Raw genomic sequence first — 22,771 nt, 5'->3', positions numbered from 1 at the left:
AGATTCAGCCCTGGCATTCTGCCCTTTAGGAAGCCTCATCCCCTGCCCTATGTGCTTAAGTGTCCTCCTCTGCTGACTTTATCATAGCACTGCCCATGTGATAATGGCATGATCTTTTTGCCCATATGCTTCTACTGTTGAGAGTATAGAAATAAAGGCAGAAACCTGTCTCTTCATCAGTGCATCTTGAGGACCAAACTCATGGCCTGAGCAAGTAGAAGGTTCTCATTGAATGTTTATTGTACTGGACCCAACAGAAGAACTTTATACTCTGGATGAAAAAAACTGTGTATCACCATATACTACATGTTCTGCATTTTATGGACTGATTCTAGAAACAGCCTCTAAACATCCCCCGTTGTCCTTTCCTTCACTTTAGTCTCAAACTAAAGTAGAATGGTGGCGCATGAGACAGAAAAAGAGGGTACATTCTCTTCAGTGAAAATTAGGTAGTAAGATAATTTATTGTAATCCAGGTAGGGTTACAGCATTTACTCAACACAAGTCAGGCACTGAAAAGTCATATGAAGAGTCATGAAAAAATGGATTTTTAATAAAAAGTTGTATTGAGATGTTTTTGTTTTCATTTTTTTGTTCCTTTTAATAGCCTTATTGAGCTATTAAATAAAATGAAGTGAACATATATAAAGTATGTAATTTCATAAGTTTTGTGAATGCATCACCAAATCAAGACAATGAAGATATCTGTCACTCCAAAAAGATTTCTCATGCCCCTTGGTAATGCCTTCCTCCCACCTCTGCGCACATGCTCTACCCCCTCTCCAGCAGGTACTGATCTACTTTCTGTCACTACAGATTAGTTTGCATTTTCTAGAATTTTATTTACAGAAATCATTAAGTATTTTGTATTTCTTGTCTGGCTTATTTTGCTCAGCTTAATTATTTTGAGATTCATCCACTTTGCAGCATATATCAACAGTTCATTCTCTTTTATTGCTCAATAATATTCCATTATATGGATGTACCACAGTAATTCATTTACCTGGTGATGAACATTAGAGTTGTCTCAATTTATGACTACTACATATGAAGCTGCTATGAACATTCACATATAGTCTTTACATGGATATATGGTTTCACTTTCCTTGAGTCAATATCTCTGAGTGAAATGACTTGATCATATCTAGGTATGTGCTTCACTTTTAAAGAAATTGCCAAACTGTTTTCCAAAGTGACTGTAGCATTTTACATTCCCTACAGCAATGTCTGAGCATTCCAGCATGCCACATCCCTACCAACACTTGGTATGGTCAGCTTTTTAAATTTTAATCATTCTAATAGGTGTTCAGTAGTGATTTGTAAATATTTTCTTCCAGTCTGTTGCTTGTCTTTTTATTTGTTTGTGGATGACATGATCATCTATGTAGAAAATCTAAACAATCTACCCAGTGACTAGAACTAATGTTTATTAAGCTCTCAAGATAAAAGGGTAATATGCAAAAATTGATTGCATATTTCTTTTATTTCTTTGAGACGGAGTATCGCTCTGTCGCCCAGGCTGGATAGCAGTGGCTCAATCTCGGCTCACTGCAAGCTCCGCGTCCTAGGTTCACGCCATTCTCCCGCCTCAACCTCCTGAGTAGCTGGGACTGCAGGCGCCCGCCACCATGCCCGGCTAATTTTGTTTTTGTATTTTCAGCAGAGATGGGGTTTTACCATGTTAGCTAGGATGGTCTCTATCTTCTGACCTCGTGATCTGCCTGCCTAGGCCTCCCAAAGTGCTGGGATTACAGGCATGAGCCATCGCCCCCGGCCAATTAAATGCATATTTCTATACAAGCAATGAACAATTGGAAATTGAATTAAAAATCACAACCATTTACAAGAACAAGAAAAACAAAGAGTTTAGCAATAAATTTAGTAAACTATATGCAAGTCTTATACACGTAAAAACTATAAAACCTTGCTGAGAGGAAAAAGAACTAAATAAATGGAGAGATAACCTGTGTTCATGGAATAGAGAACTGCTAAAATGCTGTTAAAAATGTTAATTGTTCCAGAATTGATTTATAGATACAATGCAATTCTAATAAAAATCCAAGCAGGTTTTTTTTATGTGTGTACTGATAGACTGATTATAAAATTTATACAGAAAGCCAATAGTTCTAAAATAGACAAGCAATTTTGAAAAAGAAGTGCAAAGTTGGAGGGCTCACAAAACCTGATTTCAAGACTTAACTATGAAGCTACAGTAATGAAGACAGTGAGGCGTTTGCTTAACAATAGACAAATAGTTCAATGGAGCAGAATAGAAGGTCCAGAAATAGGCCCTTACATTTATTTTCAATTAATTTTTGAGAAATGTGGCAAAGTAATTCAATGGAGAACAAAGTATTTTCAACAAATTGTACTGGAACAATTGGGCATCTATATGTCTAACTATATATCCATCAGATTTAGTTTATTCATAATTATCACAAACTGAAAACAATCTAAATCTCAAATGGTAAATGGATAAACTATGAAATACTATTCTGTAATAAAAAGGAATGAACTACTGATACAAGTAACAACATAATTGAATCCCAAATATATTATGGTTAAGTGAACAGAGCCAGACTCAAAAGGCTACTTGCTTTGTGACATTTTAGAAAAGGAAGAAAACAAATAGGTCAGAGGTTACCAGGGGCTAGTGGGTGGGGAAGGGGTTAACTACAAAAAGGCACAAGGAAATTTTAGGGGAAGATAGAGCCATTCTGTATCTTAATTGTGGTGATGGTTACACAACTGGATATATGTGTCTGAATTCAGAACTATACACACAGATTTAAGTGTCTATCAGCAGATAAATGGATAAATAAAATGTGATATATATGCACAATGGAGTACTATTCAGCCATAAAAAATAATGAGATCCTGTCATTTGCAACAAAATGGGTGGAACTGGAGGTCATTGTGTTAAGTGAAATAAGCCAGGCACAGAAAGACAAATGTCTCATGTTCTCACTTATTTGTGGGAGCTAAAAGTTAAAACAATTGAACTGGAGATAGATGGTAGAAGGATGGTTACCAGGGGCTGGGACGGGGAATAGGGAAATGGGAGGAAGTGAGGATGGTTAATGGGAAGGAAAGGTTGGTTACCAGAGTCTAGGAAGGGGAGTAGGGAAGTGGGATGGAAGTGAGGATGGTTAATACAAAAGGATAGTTAGAAAGAATGAATAAGAATTAGTATTTGACAGGACAACAGAAAGACTATAGACAATAATTAATTGTACATTTAAAAATAATTGGATTGTTTTGTAAAAAAAAGAATAAATGCTTGAGGTGATGTATTCCCCATTCGCCCTGGTGTGATTACTATGCATTGCATATCTGTATCAAAATATCTCATGTACTCCATAGATATATACACCTACCATGTACCCCCAGAAATTAAAACTTTAAAAAACAGCTGTACATGAAAAAAATGAGTTGTACTGTATCTAAATTACATCTCAATACATTTAAAAAGAATTTGGGAAAGCCTTCTTTTAGTACTTTCATGATGTCAGCAACTACATGAGCACTGCATTTAAGCCCTTAATTAAATTTCACAATTCCTTCGAACTTGTTGGAGGTGTCCATTTGCTAATGATTAGTTTGTTCATACTCATTTCACTTTGATCTGCAAGGAGAAAATAGGAAAAGTATTCTCTCCCTCTCATTCTTTCTTTTTTCCTTCCCTCTCATTTTCTCTCTCCTTCTCATTGTCTCTCCGTCTTTCTTTACCAGTAAAAGTATACCTCTATATGTTGCTGGCAGTAGGGCCTGGAGATGGATTTATGTCACCTTTGACAAAGGCACTTCCTGTGAACTAGATTCTATGGAGCTGCAAGGCCATGTTGGCATTGAAAACTCTAGGATGAGCTTTAATTAATCAAGTATCTGCTCCTGTTAGCGCCATAATGCATATGCAGATTTCCAGATCTTTCTTAGAATGCTGGCAAAGGCTGCCCTATTTCCTCTGGCAAGCCACTTCTTGAGTCTCTCTTATACAAAATGTGGAAATTGGAGGCAGCCCTGGGCATTGAGGATGTGGCTATGCAACTGTGATCTTGGTGAGTAGCGTTTGAAATCAGAAAAACCTTATATTAGACGGATCAAGGAGGGAGCTAGGAGATTGATATCCTCAGAAGGTGTTACATGTTTCTCTTGGAATTGCAGTTGCTCAAATTTCTCTCTTTCTCAATTTTTTTTTTTTTTTTGCAATGAACTTTTTAAAACTTTTACAAAGCTAGACAGAATAGTTTGGTTGACCCCTGTAACCATCACCCATATTCAAAAACTATCAATTTATGACTAACCTTGTTTCAACCATACCCTCACTAACCCCTTGCCTTAGTCATTTTGAAGCAAATTCCAGATATACCATTTCTTCTGCAAATATTTCAGTATTTATCTCAAAAATATAAATATTCTATTTTAAAAGTAACTATAATTCTACCTTAGAAAGTCATAATAAATTTCTTGATATCATTAAATATTAGTATTCAAATTTCCAATTCTTTTATAAATGATTTTATTTTTTTGTGTTTTGTTTGCATAAATGTGTTTAAAAACAGTTTGCTTGAATCAGGATCCAAACAAGGTCTACACATTTCAATTCAATTGCTATCTCTTATGCCTTTTTAAATCTGTTTCCCCTCTATTTCTTTTATAAAATAAACTTTATTTTTTAGAATAGTTTTAGATCTATAGCACAGAAAGTTAGTACAGTGATTTCTCATATACCCCATACCCATTTTCCCCATATTAACATCTACATTGGTATGGTGCATTTATTACAATGAACGAAGCAATATAAATATTAACTGAAGTCCATACTTTATTCATATTTCCTTAGTTTTTACTAACATCCTTTTTCTGTTCCAGGATCTCATCTAGGACACCATATTACATTTGGTCATCATGTCTCCTGTGGCTCCTCTTGCCTATGACAGTTTCTCAGACTTTCTTTGTTTTTGATGACCCTGAAGGCTTTGAGAAGTACTGATCATGTATTTTGTAGAATGTCCCTAAGTTGGGCTTTGTCTGATATTTTTCTCATGATTATAGTAGGGATAGGGGTTTTGGAGAGGAATCTCGCAGAGGTGAAGTGTCGTTCCTATCACACTGTATCCAGAATACATACTGTTGACATGACTTATCATGGTTGACATTGGCCCTGTTCATCTGACTGAGGTAGTTTGTCAGGTTTCTCCACTGTAAAGTTACTCCTTTCTCACCTTTCCCATACTATAGTCTCTGGAACGAAGTCACTCTGTGCAGCCCATATTTAGAGTGGAGAGTTATGAGCCACCTCCTTGAGGGTGGAATATTTGCATAAGTCATTTGAAATTCTTTTGCACAGGAGATTTTTCTCTTCTCTCCCATTTATTTATTTATTTAATAGTCTATATAAATGGGGACTCATGGATATTTATTCTTTGGGTTATAATCCACTATTTTGTTGCTCAAATTGTTCCTGAGTATATGCTAACTCAGGTATATACACATATCAATATTTTCATATGTAACCATCTGTATCTATGTTAAGTTTAATATGAATTATACTACTATCTCCAACTCCAATTACCACAAAGATAATTTTAGCCTCCTCCCTTGCTTATCTCTAAATTTCTACTCTCAAATTTCTCAACAGTGGAAAAACTTGGCTCCTACCATCCACCATCCATTTGCTTAATTGTCCAGTTCCAGTGTACATGCATGGCAGTATCCAAATTGTAAATTAACCCATGGAAATAACTTTATCAAGCAGAATACAGTGCTTATGTGCAATTCTTTTTAGTCTTACAGACTCCATTTATTTCCAAAGTTACTTAGGTAAGTTGGCACTTAAGTTAAACATACACCTATCATATGACCCATCCATTCCATTCCTAGCTATTTACCTGAAGGAAATGAAATCATATGTCCATAAAAAGACTCACAAGCAAGTGCTTATAGAGCCTTTATTTGTATTAGCCCAAACCAAAAACAACCCAAAATGTCTATCTACAGGTGAAAGGATAAACAAATTTGATTTTTCCAAACAAATACTAATTAGCAATAAAAAGAAATGAACTATTAATATGTGCAACAATGTGGATAAATCTGAAAATTTTTACACTGAGTAAAAGAAACCAGATACAAAAGAACAAATACTGAAAAAAAAGAGTACATACTGTGTGAGTTCATTTATGTAAAATTTTAGGAAATGTAAATGATAATGATGGAAAGCTGATCAGTGATTGCCTGGGAATCAAGAGGTTTAGAGGAGTGGCAGGAGGGAGCAACTATAAAGATATAAACTTTGGGGGATGATGGATATGTTCACTCTCTTGATTGTGAGGATGTTTTCATGGACAAAATCATATGCAACAGTTATCCAATTGCACAGTTTAAATACATACAGTTTACTTTATGTCCATTTTACTCCAATAAAAAAGTCCGTGCTTCCACTTCTTTACCAATTCACTCTAGACCAGCTCCTCAAAATTTAATGTACACATAAAGAATGTACAATTCTCTCTCCCCTGAGAGCTGTGTTAAAATGCAGATTCTGATTGCTATGCCTAGGAAGTGACCCGAGATTCTGCATTTGTAACAAGCACTCAGGTGGTGCCATTGCTGCTGGTCTGAGGGGCCACACTTTGGGTTGCAGGTGTGGTGGTTCATATACTTTATATATAAGAATCACTTAAAGACCTTTTGGAAATTGCAGGTACTTTATACTGAGAGAAAAGAATTCCATAATGCCCTTTTTACAAAACCCTCAAAGATTCTGATGCTTGGATATTTGCTGACCACACCTTGGAAAACATTAATCAAAAACTTGAAAACCAACTTGGCCATATTCTCTAATGCTTTCAATAATTTCTACCAGATTTCCAGACACCATTTGAAAACTTTTAAGTCTTTCTTCCAAATGTGTATAGTACTCATCTTTTGTTTATATAAAGTAAATGGAATTGGATTCCCAGATATAAAACTGGTAACATTTTAACAGGAAAATGCAAATAGTGAAGCTGGAATCAGTCAGCAGGTGAAAGTCCAGAGAATATTCTAGCAGGAAGAAGGGAGATAATTTAACACCTGGAGAAAAGGTCCACCTGTAACAATAACGAACTTGCCAATCTTCAAATAACATTTGAAAAAAGGCTTCCTCCTTCCTTCCTTCACTTTAATCTGGGCAACAAAGCTGTGGAAAGACCGCAAGTTGAAGTAAGGCAAACTGAGATTCTCAGCTCCTCTACAAATAACATTCTAACTTTGGGAAATTTTGTTTCCCTCTTGAGCCTTTATTTATTTATCTACTAAATGAATACAATAAATGGATTTTTTTCCAGTTTGTCGTTAAATTAGGAAATAATGCAAAGGAAGATCAATAATCACCCCCCTTCAATAATCAAAGTATAAGAATACACAGTTCACAGAAAAGCAGACACAAATGGAATTGACATATATGAAATAAGCCTTAACTTGATTCACAATAAGAGAAATGCATATAAAAACTGTTTTGCACCCATCATATTGGCAGAGATCATTTTATGCACTGTGTTAATAACAGCACGAAGAAAAGCACTCTCCTACACTGGCAGTGGGAATATAAATTGGTACATCACCCATGGAGACCAACTGGCCATGTCAACAAAAATTAAAATTTTTATACACTTTGAATCAGAAATTCCACTTCTCGAAGTTTGCGCTACAACTGCAAGTACTAGTTCATATAGGAAATGAAGCATTCATTGCAGTATTTTTATAATACCAAAATATTAGAAATGTCATAAGTATTGCTAATTAAATTAGTGTATGTAATATAGAGAATCTATATAATATAGCCATTAAAAATGAGACATACTTCTTTGGGAGGATCTCTAATATATACATGTATAAACACATATGATGAACATACATATATTAATATAGAAAACCTTTGAAAGAATGTATGAGACACTGTTAAGGGTAGCTATTTGTTGGGAAGAAAACTCAATTCCTGGAGAATATGTTGGTGGGAACTTTGTAAACCCTTTTTTTCCTTTAAAAAGGAATACATTTTTTAACTTTTCAACTTTGCAGTTTGAAACATTTTCAAATTTACAAAAAAGTTGCAAAAAATGTCACAGAATTTTTTTTTAATTTTAGAGATGGGGTCTTGCTATGTTGCCCAGGCTGGACTTGAACTCCTCAGCTCAAGCAGGCCTCCCTCCTCAGTCTCTCAAGTAGCTTGCACTACAGGCACACGCCACTGCACCAGGCTCAAAGAATTCTTAGCTTCCTTTTCAAATGTTAACACCTTTTATAACCACATTATAGGGAATTAACCTTAATAGTATTAACTATTTACAGACCTTCTTCAGATTTCTCCACTTGAACTACTAATGTCCTTTTCTGTTCCAGAATCAGGTTTTCATATCACCTTAGTATCCTCCCATCTAGGATAATTCCTCAGCTTTTCTTTGTCTTTCATAACCTTGATGAATACTATTTAGTTATTGTATAGAATGTATTCGATTTGGGTTTGTCTGATTTTTCTTCTGATGAAATTCAGGTTATATGTATTTGGCAAGAATACCACAAAAGCAGCATTGTGTCTTCTCAGAGCATCATATCAGGAGGTATGTGATATCAATATGTCTTGTGATTCATGATCTTATCTTTGATCATGGTTAAGGTGGGGTTTCTCCCCTATGAAGTTATTACTTTCTCTCTTTCATGGGGATATACTTTGAGGCTATGCAAATATTTTTTTTCTCAGAATATTAACCCCAGTCATTTTAGGATATATTGATGATTCTTGCCTACAATTAATACTGTGGTGTTTGTCAACTAGTAATTTCTATTTTCATCTTTCCTTCTGCACTTATAAATTAGAATTCAGCTGTGAGTGCCGGGCATGGTGGCTCATGCCTGTAACCCCAGCACTTTCGGAGGCCAAGGTGGGTGGATCACTTGAGGTCAGGATTTCAAGACCAGCCTGGCCAACATGATGAAACTCCATTTGTACCAAAAATACAAAAATTAGCTGGGCATAGTATCCACATTTGCTTTATCCGCTCATTAGTTGATGGGCACTTGCCTGTAGTGCCAGCTACTCAGGAGGCTGAGGCAGGAGAATTACTTGAGCCCAGGAGGCGGAAGTTGTAATGAGCCAAGATTGTGCCACTGGACTGCACTCCAGCCTGCACTGCAGCCTGGATGACAGAGCGAGATACTGGCTCAAAAAAAAGAAAAAAAGAATTCAATTGTGAGAAACAGATATTCCTCCCCAATTTAATTACTTATTCAATTATTTATATCAATATGGATTCAGGGATATTTATTTTATTCTGTTTGTTACAATCTCTTACTACTGACATTTATTTTGTTACCCAAATTATCTCATATTTGACCATTGGAAGCCCCTTGAGTTTGGCCAGTGTGTCCTTTTGGCATGTTCTTATCATATTTTGAGTACTTCCTTACCTTGTTTTCTGGCACTACAAGGTATTCCAGGCTCATCTGCCCTACTCAGACCTGGAATTAACTATTTCTCCAAGGATCATTATTTCTTTTTACGGGAAAATGATGTTTAGAAACCAATATATGGTTACTGAATGTGCTAGTTGGTACTGGTGTGTCATTACTCCTAGTCCTTAGAACATAGATAAAGCTAAGAATATAGATGCATACAAACACACACACACACACACACACACACACACACACACAGATTTGAGTTCATATTGATCCCAAGTTCAAATTGATATCTCTACTTCTAATCTCACAATAGTTTATTCTCTTATTTCCCCTAATCTTATTATATTCTGTAACAGTGAGAAAATTGGTTTTTGTTTTTCATACTATTTTATTTATTTGCTCAATCTTAAAATACTCAAAATAGCTTCAGAATTGCTAATCCAGAGTTCTGTGAAAAGCAAACTTACAAACTAGAATATATAATGTTTGTGTACAGTTCTTTTGTAATTTAGCTTTTTAAAATACAGCCAAATACCATTTTCCAGAGTTACTTAAGTTAGTTCTTTTCTTTCCCACCTCTTTATTGTGGTTATTTTATTCATTTGTAATTCAATTAGGTTTATTTGTTGATGTATTTAATTTAGGATTTCCCCTACAATATTTTTATTGTATTTTCATTTTGATTTGTATTGTTAATTCATTTTTTTATTTTTAGTGTGTGAAACATTGTTATGATTCTGAAAGTCAGAACTTGACAGAAAAGCTTACGCAGATGTGGAACCCCTTTATCTCTTACACTGTATTGCCATTCCTTGTTATTATCCACTCTGTTCTCATCTACCCTCTGCAGGTGACTAATCTTAGTTTCAAACTTATTCTTCCTGTATTGATTTTTGCATACCTGGGCAAATACATATATATGCTCTTATTGCTTCTGCTTTCTTACATAAACAGTAGCACACTAGTATAACCAGTCTTTTCCATTTAGCAATGTATTCTGGAACTCTCTCCATATGAGATCATTGAGATCTCCTGTATTTACTTATACAGCTGCAGGGTACTCCCTTGTGTGAATCTTTCTTTGTGTATTCCACTAATCTCCTATGTATGAGCATCTAGGTTGTTTTCAATATTTTATAATTTAAAATAATGCTGAGATGAATAAACTTGTGCAAATGTGTTTTTCCTCTCTTAGAAATGTATCTTCAGCATAGATTCCTAGAAGTGAGATTTCTGGGTCAAAGGTAAGTGCATATGTAGTTTTGTTCGATCTTGCCATCTTCTCCTTCATATGGGCTCTACCAATTTGCCATCCCAATGCATGAAAGTATCTGTTTCCCCACAGTCTCACCAAAAGCTCTTGTTCATGCTTTTTAAATTTTCACAAATTTAATAGTTACGAAATGGTAACATTCAAAGGTAGCATTTTTAAAAGTGATATTATAAATTGCATTTATCTAATAATGACAGAGTTTGAATATCTTGTAATGTTTAAAGATATATTTATATCTGTTGAATTGTTTATATCTTTTGCCTATTTTTTTTTTTTTTTTTTTTGAGACGGAGTCTCGCTCTGTCGCCCAGGCTGGAGTGCAGTGGCCGGATCTCAGCTCACTGCAAGCTCCGCCTCCCGGGTTCGGGCCATTCTCCTGTCTCAGCCTCCTGAGTAGCTGGGACTACAGGCGCCCGCCACCTCGCCCGGCTAGTTTTTTGTATTTTTTAGTAGAGACGGGGTTTCACCGTGTTAGCCAGGATGGTCTCGATCTCCTGACCTAGTGATCCGCCCGTCTCGGCCTCCCAAAGTGCTGGGATTACAGGCTTGAGCCACCGCGCCCGGCCTTTTGCCTATTTTTTAAATCAACTTTTTCTCCTTTGTCCTTCAATGTTAAAGAGTTGTTTTTAAAATTTTTATTTCAATAGCTGTTGGGATACAAGTGGTTTTTGTTACATGAATGCATTATATAGCGGTGAATTCTGAGATTTCCATGCACCTGACACCCAAGTAGTGTACATTGCACCTAATATGTAGTTTATTATCCCTAGTCCCCTATCCACCCTCCCACTTCTGAATCTCTAAAGTCCATTATATCACTCTGTATGCCTTTGCATACTCATAGCTTAACTCCCACTAATACATGAGAACATAGTTTTTGGTTTTCCACTTCTGTGTTACTTCACTTAGAATAATGGCCTCCAGCTCCATCCAAGCTGCTGAAAAAAACATTATTTCATTTCTTTTTATGGCTGACTAGTATTCCATGGTATATGTATATACCACATTTGCTTTATCCGCTCATTAGTTGATGGGCACTTAGGTTGGTCCCACATCTTTGCAATTGTAAATTGTGCTGCTATTAACATTAATGTGCAGGTGTTTTTTTCATATAATGACCTCTTTTCCTTTGGGTAGATACCCAGTAGTGGAATTGCTGAATCGACTGGTAGATCCACTTTTAGCTCTTGTTAAAGAGTTTTTAAATACAAGTTGAACACCCCTAATCTGAAAATCCAAAATCTGAAATGCCCCAAACTTTGAAAACCTTTTGAGTACCAACATGACCCCACAAGTAGAAAATTCCACACCTCACTTTGTTGATGGGTGCAAAAAGTTACTAAAAATATCATATAAAATTACTTTCAGGCTATGCATAGAAACAGCATATAAAGCATAAATAAATTTTGTATTTAGACTTGGGTTCCATTCCCAAGATATCTCATTATGTATATGCAAATATTCAAAAATCCAAAATATGAAACACTTCTGGTCTCAAGTATTTTGGATAAGATTTACTCAAACTGTAATCAAAATGTTAGCCCTTTGCCTATGCTATATGCTACAAATTATTCCATTTGCATTTTTTAAAATTTTTTCAGAGTCTCACTCTGTCACCCAGGCTGGAGTGCAATGTTGCAATCTCGGCTCACTGCAACCTCCACCTCCTGGGTTCAAGCGATTCTCCTGCCTCAACCTCCCAAGTGGCTGGGATTACAGGCATGTGCCACCACACCCAGCTAAGTTTGTATTTTTAGTAGAGATGGGGTTTAATCATGTTGGTCAGGCTGGTCTCGCACTCCTGACCTCAGGTGATCCACCCACCTCAGTCTCCCGAAGTGCTGGGATTACAGGTGTGAGCCGCCATGCCTGGCTTCCCTTTGCATTTTATACTACATGCATATATTGCTTATTTTAAAAAATGTTAAGTGCCTGTAGACACAAAATATTTATCTACATGTTTTGTAGAAACTCGAAAATGTGTCAGGTTTTAGGGTGGGAGTAATTCAGTTTTCAGTGAACATCTCAGTCCTTGCGATTTTCTACTTGCTGTTTCTCTTAGGAGCCCTTAAGTCAAGGAGCAGACATGTGCCAACTAGGAGGCCTTGGTGGATGGCCAGTTCTAAACAACTGAAGGCCAACCCTGACTCTCACTCTGTCCTTGTATCTTGTGGTACATGCACCTGTGCAGTGTCACCAGTTCCAGGAAATAAATAAAGAGTTACACACATGGCTCATTTTCCTGCCTCATGGCCCACCCCCCCGCCCCCATGATCCAGTAAACATTGCAGGCATGATGCTTCTGCAGACATGGCAGTTCCTTCCTTCTAAATATAAACGCAGAGACACTAAAAATAAAGTGTTAAAGGTGAGTTTTGTTGGTTCCTGAAATGTCAGTACACCAAGTATATAAACTTATTTCTCAGGGAGCCAAGAAGGAACAGGTGGCTATTCACTTATAACTGGGTTTTTGCAAATGCAAAGAGAAACTGTCAGAAGCTTGGTGGACAGCAGCCATATCTTGATTTTTTTTAAGTTGTGCTAAAAGCAGGACATCAGGGAAATAGTTCTTCCATTGTCTAATAGATTTGTATCAGGGTCCTTAAGCACATGTAGTCCACAGGAATGGAATTGAGGCTTAATAAGCCCACTTCAGCAAACCAGGGCTGAGAGAATGCAATGACGAATTGATCAATCATCAGCCCAATGAGCAAAGCAGGTGAACAGTGCAGAGTTCCTAGAATCACGAGTCAACCAAGAGAGATTTGTGCCTGGCATAGCACCTGGTCCATAATATACCATTAATATATGCATGATCAAATGAATAAAAAAGCATCCCACACTGGCTTGTATTGTTATGAAGGCTCTGAAGGGTGATGTTAAATGCCTAAGAGTTCGGATGAGAAAGGCAAGGCAGAAAGTGACGGCAGTAAGGCTCCGAAACTGATACTTGGATGTTGGCAGAATTAGAAGTATGGCCAGTGTGAGACTCAGGACAGGATCTGCCAATGTTCAACCTCACAAGACGCAACAGGTGACAAAAACAGTTCATAATCCAAGCTTAGATCACATCAAGACAAACCAGGAATTCAAGATCCCACACTGTAAACAAGGTCAGGCCTTGCCAACACCCATCCCAACTCCCTAGTGGAGAAGAAAGCACACTTCATACAGGCAACGGCAGACACTTGAGAACTCACGTTATATAACCAGTTACCACACAGAAGCCATCTTATCTCCCAATACAAAGAATGTGGCTAGGTTACTTCTACGACCTCAATATTACTGTAAGATGTATTTTCTACAGCCACTCCCTGTCTCCTCACCCTTCTAAACAAATAACCAAAAGAAAACCAAAATAACCAACCACTGGCATTCTCTGAAGGTTGCCATATTTTCATATTCTTTCATGACTTTGTTTATGCTGTTTCTAAAGCCGTTCGTTCATTTATTCATTTATTCATTCAGGAACAAGTTTTCTTATTTGTTAATTGTGATTCATTTTTTGACTTGTTGATTTATTGATTGCCACTTATGTCCTTAGTGCTGCACTAGGTGCCGTGGATATTGTGTTCACATGTCTGTGAACAAAACAGAAACGCTCCTGGCCCTCACAGGAGAGACAGAAAATAAACAAATATACATAAATGTTTACTTACACATTGTCATAAGTGCTAAGAAGAAAATGACTCTGAGAGGAAATAACAGATGGCGCTGACTATAGAGACTATGATTCGGAGAGGCCTCGTGGTTACCTACTCTGTGGAACATTTTCTGACCAGCCCACACACCCACCTCAACTGAATCAATACATTCTCTGTGCTCCAAAGTTATAGCTTCTAGTTTTGACTTGATACTTCTGTTTTGTAGTTGTTTATATATCTAAGCTGTGCACACAGACTATTAATTCTCTCAATGCAAGGAGGATAAAGAGAAAAGCACGTGGAATTTGGAGTCAGAAAAACCTTAAAGTGAATGCCAGTCTTCCACTTAAACCCTGGGATATTTGGCAAATATTTCAATCTGGGTTACCTGAAAGTAGAGTCTGAGGTGTTAAGGCGTGTATGCAAGTAGATTACTTGGGAAGAGATCCTAAGGAGTAGGCGTGAGAGATGGGAAGTGGAACAGGGAAAAGGGAGGAGGCAATGCAAAGATGTGCCGTGGAGTTGGCCACCGCTATAGACAGAGGGGCTACTGGCCTTGGAAGGAGCCATGTGAAATGGGCCTCAGATGACAGAGGGAAACATTTATATATTGGCCCATCCTCCACTGATTAAAGGAGCCCACATGGGCACGACTCCTCTCCATTTCTAAGTTGTACAAGATATGAGTGTCCAGTGGATGCAACAAGAGCCTACATGAAGTATCAGGGACACCTCAGGGCAAGAAGCAGGAGTGTGGGCCGGGCGCGGTGGCTCAAGCCTGTAATCCCAGCACTTTGGGAGGCCGAGATGGGCGGATCACGAGGTCAGGAGATCGAGACCATCCTGGCTAACACGGTGAAACCCCGTCTCTACTAAAACATACAAAAAAACTAGCCGGGCGAGGTGGTGGGCGCCTGTAGTCCCAGCTACTCGGGAGGCTGAGGCAGGAGAATGGTGTAAACCCGGGAGGTGGAGCTTGCAGTGAGCCAAGATCACGCCACTGCACTCCAGCCTGGGCGACAGAGCGAGACTCCATCTCAAAAAAAAAAAAAAAAAGCAGGAGTGTGGACCAGGTCCACACACACTGTCCAGCTGCCCTGTGTGAAGGTCGGCAATCCTGTGTGGAACAAGTTGATGAGGTCATGACTGGAGTAAGAGGCGAGATGAGAAGGTTCGAAATTGAGGTGTCTAAAACCCACATCTACAAAATAGAGACAATAATAATATCTGCCTCATAGGCATCTGAGAATTAGGAGAGATGCTTTCTGTGGAAGTGTTCTATAAACTGCAAATTCTAATCGTTATTGCCGTTAAAGTGACCTTTGGTTTATATAACTAGAAAAGTGTGTAACACACTGTTAAACAAAAAATAAAAGTGAGTTATGTGAGTTACTAAGTAAGAAGCGTGAAGGAGCAAATACAGAGGTATCCCAAGCTCTTTACCCAAGGTTCCTACCAACGTAAGATTTACCTAATATGTTTCACATGTCCCTAGCCTGTTCCATATTCATGTAGATTCAAATGAGGTACATAGTGGCAGAAGAGACATTATTAAAGTAGCTTTCTTGAAGAATTTATTGAGGCCATGCCTTTGAAAGAGAGAGCTAGGGGAAGGTTTATTTGCCTATGCAATGTTACCCCATTCATGGGCTTAATCATCTTTGGCTTTTGCCATTGTTTGACAAAAATATTTGAACAGAAGTTAGGTGGGAAATCTTTAGAAATCAGAAAATGGGGTTCTCTTGCTTTAAAAGCATATAAACTGTGATGAAAGCAGAGCAAGGCAAATTACATTCTGTCATAAAGAATCAAACAGGTGCAGCGTGCTGACAGAATCAACAGCCACCATGATCGTAGACTAACTGGACAGAGGTCAGACAGCACCAACCTAGGAAGCTTTCATTTCATTACAGCTTCCTTCATGTCAGTAAGCCCTTACAGATCCTGTAATAGGCAGAGCCAGGCATGTGCTAGGCCATGGGGCTACAGGGATGGCGAGGGTGACAGAAAAGGAGATTAACAGTGAGAACACAGTGGCATCAAGAGAGGCATACGAGAGTGTTCGCAGAGTGTAGAGAATGGGTGCAAATGAAAGGTGCCTAAGTCCACTTGCAGGGGAAGAGAAAGAGGGCCAATGCAGTTTTCAAAACAACAACAACAACAGATACTTCACCAAAAGCCTGCTGGATAAGTAGACTTTAGTTGGATGGAGTGGAGGGGCAGGGGTATTTCAGGTGAGAGAACAACCTGGGCATTTGTCTAGAGGTGGGAGGAGGCCTGATGCTTTGGAGGAATTGCAAGAAGGTCAGTGTTAAGGAGCAAGGGGAGTGAAGAGGGCAGGGACATGGTGTGAGAGCGGGCTGCAGCTGAGGGACCTGATGGGGCAGGACCATAAAGAGCCTTCCATGTGGACACATGCATTTGAACTAGCCTTTGGGAAAATGCAAGCCAGAGAAGGATGTTAGGCAGTGGAATGATGAGATATCAACGTTCTGTGTCTAGAAGATACCTCCAGCCATGGGACGCGAGAGAGTGGAAGACCAAGTGGGGCTGGATACATGCAGAAGCTGGAGCTCAGCTTGGAAATGATCATAGTGTTGAGTCCGGGAAGATGGATAAAGGCCCGTGGCAATGCAGTAGGGATAAACAGGTGGTGATGGACTTCCAGCAGGGACCCAATATGCTGGCGACCATTCATTTGGATGTGGAAGATGAAGGAGGAGATGGTCAAAGCAATAGCAGGTTTCTGCCTCAGGTGACCAGGTGGAAGGTTGTGCCATTTGCTGAAGAGAAGAAAAGGCTCATGGAGAAAGTGGACCCAAATTGGAAGAATAGAAACATGGTTGGTGGAGACATCTGCTTGCAATGTTTTATTTTTCTCTATTTATTTTGGGACATGGTATCCTCTTGTAATATTTTTACACATGAAAAGGGGCATAGTCCTCAAAGGCTGTTAGGACTGTCACATATGAGTATACAAGTCTTGCCCTGTGAAAGGGCACCTGGCCCAGGAGAGAACGAGGCTGAGCTGCAGCCTGTGCAAGGCTCCTTAGGAGTGTGCAGCCAGGGTTGTGTCTGCCTGGGAAAGTGGTGCCCGTGAGGATGCTTCCCATCACCTCTCTGGATCCACTTCCCACCCTCCTCTGTGCCCTGGATGGCTGGCCTGTGTGGATGACATTGTCCCCTCCAGCACCTGGCTCAGTTCCACCGTGGGAGGTGCTGGCAGGAGAGCAAAGGGAAGAGTGTTTCTCTTGGCTCCCCTCCTTACTGAGGGCCATTGATTGTCTCTCTCCCTTTCTGAAGGTCACAGCTTCCACAGCTACAGTTCTTGCTTTGTCTGAGTACAGGGCTCTCTCTCTCTCCTTGTCTCTCAGGGCTCCCCACTGTTGCTAGCCCCAGGATACTATACCATTCCTTGCAGGTTTGCCTAAATCCCACCCACGTCTTTGTAAATGGTGCCTTCCCCTCACACTTTCCTTCATTATCCACTTTGACTATGTCATCTGTTTCCTGCCAGGACCAGGACTGATGTTGAATATTTTTCTAATTAATACAAGGCAACATCTTCATTCACTTCCCCATGAACCTGTGAGGCTGTGACTAACACAGGGACGCCTGTTTCTAGTTCTCAGGAAGGTGCTGTATTAAGCAAAGGGCCCTCTGGGTTCTGAAACTCAGGGGGCTTTGATTCCTCCGCAAAGTGGGAGCCAGATTGACTTTTTAGTCGCACCCAAATTTTGAGCTAGAAGGGAAGAGGGAGGAGAGTGGGGAAGAAAAGGTGCTCAGAGTCAGCAGACCACTGTGGATTATCAGTATCAGGTATTAACATCACCCTTCCAGCCTTCACTGGGAATTGGGAATCGACACTTAGGAATGTTTGAGTGCAGGTAACGCAGGTGTCCCCACTCCGCCAGAATGGACTGCTCCATTTCTTCAAGTTTCTTGATTTCTTACTTGACCATCACCTTCCCCTCCCCTGGCTATATATAGCTCTTTCTAATTTTCTTTAATTTAATGTGGACTCAGTAAAAGAGAATATTTTCCTTAACCTTTCAGGTTTAACAAAATATTGTGAAAGCCATTGATCTCCACTCTATCATGCTGGAGAAGTAGGGAAATGTCTGTTTGTAAAATGTGCATGTCTGCCTGTTGACACCCAGTTGTTGGCTCATTTGTTCATTTATTCATGCATCTATTATTTATTCATTCATCAAATAGCTATCAAACGCTATCTAAGACTTGATCGTTGTATTTATCCTCAGCTGGACCCTTCTGCCCTCTCCTAAAGGAAGAGGAAGGAGGCGTGCAAGGCACACAGCAAGGTGGGCTGATGCCAAGCTAGAACAAGGAAAGTCCAGTTGGAGGAGAGGTGTGGTGGGACCTGTAGCCGACCTTTCCCCTCCCTGCAGCAAACCTTTCCTCTCCCTGCAGCCAGGCCTGGGCCACATGGGTCTGAAGACCCTGGCAGTTCACATTCTTACTCAGACTCACACACTTTGTACTCTGATGCTGACATGGAGTGACTGTGCTGGCAACCCACGTGTTTCCAGATACTTGACCCAGCTGCAGGTATGAAGGCCTTACCTCCTGGCAAATGTGAAACAAAAGTCAAAGGGGACAAAGAGCCTGTGCGCTTGTTCCCCACTCCTTTCCATAATCAGCTGATGACTTGACTCACCACCAAGGGGGAGCATGAGGGATCTGTCCATTCATATTCATCTTCCACCCTTTCCAGGCTTTGGATGTGTGGAGCTGTGCTAATTTGGAGTTGCTGAGCTACAGGACAGTGTTAAGAGAGGCCCTGGGATCTCATATTTATTGCTTGAATACCTGAAATCCTTATTACAGGAAGTTACACAGCTTCCAAGCAGCATATATAAAATGAACATTGCAGTTTGATGTTCTGGGGAAATCCCAAGTATCATGCTCTTTCACCAGAGTGATAAATTGACAAGGGACCAGTGTTCTGGTGCAATCTTGCTTCTGTTTGCCTGCCTTCCCCATGAGTTCTCTATTTCCTAAGAGCCAAGAGTGAGCAAATAGGCCCTTACTCATTTTAGAACATTAGCCCTCTAATTTACTTACTTTCTTTCTACACCTGATTATTGGTACTTGTACTGAAGTGGAGGAGTCTCTCCTAACATATTCCTCTGCCCTCCCCATCCCACCATAATTGAGAGACGGAGAGAGAGAGAGAAATTGGAACTCGGGTTAGGATCTACTTTCCAGAATCTTTTATTTTCTTCTTTTTACTTATCTACCTTCCTTCCCTTTTTCTTTTCATTCCATTTCTCTCTCCCTCTTTTATTCAGTAATTTATCCAATTATCCATTCATTACTTTGTACCTGGAACCTGAGCTTAAGATAGCTGTGCCCTCTTCCTCTCCCTGTTTAGGATTTAGATGTAAGTCTGTGAACATCAGGATGATGTGTGGCTCAACCTACCTGTGGGTCTGCATACCTGAGTGACGGGGCCTCCTAGGAAAGACTCTCTCCACAGGAGGGGGAAATGCACCTACTAGGTTCAGTTGCACTGGACTGGGACTGGAATGGAGACGGGGGTGGTCCTGGTGGGGTTTGAGGAACAGCACAGTGCCTGTTACTCTGATGTCTTCTGGTCCAGCTCCCGGAGCCAATAGTCCTGGGAAATCCTGTGCCTGGGTCCTGAGATGAGGGTATTGGAATTAAAAAACAAGTGTAAACAAAAATAGCTCATCACAAAAGCATCCCTAGGTTACAGGAAGCAGCAGGCAACAGCAGCACCAGCCAGCCCCAAAAGCCAGGCTGATGTCAGCGTCCTTGACCCTGTGCAGATGCAGCTGTGGCATGGGTGGTGGTGGTGGCCACCTCCACTGGGCTCCAGCATAGAGGTGCTGCTCTCTAAGGCTGCTTTAGTTGTTAGCAGCAATGGAGACCTCAGTCCCATAAGCAGAGGCAGGTGAGGAAGAAGGTAGGAGGTGCCACACGTAGCAGTGGGCAGTCGTGCTCAGCATCTGTAAGATAGTCCCTGGAGAATCCCAGACTTTAGGGGATGAGTTTGATATGAGGATGTGTGTAGTTGGAGCAGCTGCAGAATGGATTTGGGTAAATCCAGAGAATGCTGTTTTGTGTCTCTCACTAAGATTCTGTTTCACTACAGGCAGAGGAATTTGAGAGACACAGGTTGTTACACGTGCCTTAAATCCAACTTACTTCCAAAAAGCATTTGCAGAAGCTTTATAGAAAGCCTCAATATAAAAGGGATGATTTTTTTAAAAGAAGGCAAAGAACCACAATCAGGAAATAAAGACTGGAAAGAAGGAAGGAAAGAAGAGAGGTGTTTTACTAGAAAACCTAGTCAAACAAATATTTTTGCGTGGTTTGGAATTCCTATCTCTTCTCGGCTTGATTCCTAAGAAGACAAAGTGTATGCCTAATGAAGACCTGGAAAAAAATGAAATTCAGTTATTTATATGGAGATTCTATTTTGTTTTCTAAATGTATTACTGTACCAAACAGGAAAGTTCTATAATTCTTCATGGTTAGAGAACCACCGAAAGTCATCAGACTTTATTTGAATATATTGTTGGAAATTTCTGATTATTAGTTCTCTGTCCCCAAGGCCACAAATAACCCCAAAATGCAGCTGCCTACATGCCAAACTGGGGATTACACAGATAGCTGTGGGAGCTGGAAGTGTCCTGTACTCATGATCAGCACCTACACCTGTCCTTCTCGTTTCACCCTCACAATGATGCAGGGAGAGGGGAGGGCCTGTACCATTATCTCCACTCTGCAGGTCAAGAAACCACAAGTCAGAGAGTTGTCCAAGACCATACTTAGGTGCAGGGCTGGTGTTGGAACAGAGGCTCCGATTCTCAAATCCCAGCTGCATGGGCCCTTGCCTGAACATAGGTCTAGAATGGTGACTTACCCTGACTTTCTTACAAGCACCAGGAAATTCTGTTGCTCACCCAAATATGGGATTCTTAACCTCCAACACCATCTGTCTCCACTGAAGAGTCAATTAATCATGAGGGCAGTTTCCCCCATGCTGTTCTCATGACAGTAAAGGAGTTCTCACGAGATCCAATGCTTTTTAAAGTGGTAGTTTTTCCTGAGCTTTCATTCTCTCTCCTGCCGCCTTGTGAAGAAGGTGCCTGCTTCCCCTTCCACCATGATTGTGAGTTTCCTGAGGTCTCTTGCTGTGCAGAACTATGAGTCAGTTAAACCTCTTTCCTTTATAAATTACCCAGTCTCAGACATTTCTTTACAGCAGTACGAAAACGGACTAATACATTGAGTAAATTGCCCAAGATGACACAGCAAGGAAATGGGTTAGATGAGGTTGATGAATATTGGGCATCTGATGTCTAAAGGTGATTGGAGGACAAGAAGAAGAAGAAGGGGAAATGGTCCCTGAACAGAGAGCACACAGCCTGATGATGAGTCGGGGCACACATCACAGAACAGTAGTTCTTTCTGCTTCATCCCTTTAGTTGTTTTATTAGCCCAAAGTGAAATAGTTCCATCCGACTGTACTGAGACAGGGACTGGCACTAGATGGATCCCATTGACAACTGCAGCCAGAATTCAGATGTCCAGAGTGGACAGAGCACATCACAGCCCATGCCTGTGTGAGATGACCACCACCACAACACCTACCCATGCCCCACTCACACCCACCCACAGGCACAAATAAAGTCCTAACCTCTTCCAGTGGGGGTAGTACTGGGAAAATGCCAGCTGACCTGTGGTCTCCTTTGGCTCTTTAGAAATTCAAAACTGCTGTAATTAAACATTTCCAAGAATTTCTAAGACCCTCAGAGTATTAGAGAAAGCACTAGAAGTTTCCTGAGGTAACAGAACAGAACATTGTAGGCAAAACAGTAGCACTGATTTGAGGGAAGAAATTGGCTTATGCCTTTGCGAGACTACTGGGAAGAGGCCTACGAGGGAATAGAGAAGAAATAACATTTATTAAGTACCACATATGTGCCTGATTCTGTGCTTTCATATATACCTGCTTTCATTCTCAAATAACTCTAGGTAGGTATTTTGGTTCTGTTTTACAGGGAAGGAAACAGGCTTGGACAGGGAAGGTAATTCATCCAAAGTGACCCAGACAGTAAAAGAGAATCAGGACTTGAAACCCAGGTCTTTGAAGGCACAAAAGTCCATGCCCTCCCTATTGCATCCATAAGCATGTATATCAGTATGTATCTTAACAAACGTGGCATCTAATAAGTTCCGGGTTCTAAGTGCTTTACAAATATTAACTCATTTAATACCCACAACAACCCTAGGAAATAAGTAGTATTATTTTCAGTTGGCATAAGAGGAAATTGAAGGACAAAGAAATTGTGTCACCTGCCCAGATCACATGTCTGCTGGCGAGCTGGCTGCTTGCCTGCGAGCTCATTCTTCCTGCTTT

This window comes from Macaca fascicularis, chromosome 3 (genome assembly GCF_037993035.2).
Source record: "Macaca fascicularis isolate 582-1 chromosome 3, T2T-MFA8v1.1".
NCBI classification, from domain to species: domain Eukaryota; kingdom Metazoa; phylum Chordata; class Mammalia; order Primates; family Cercopithecidae; genus Macaca; species Macaca fascicularis.
The sequence above is the reverse complement of the archived record's forward strand: the minus strand, read 5'-3'. Positions refer to the sequence as shown.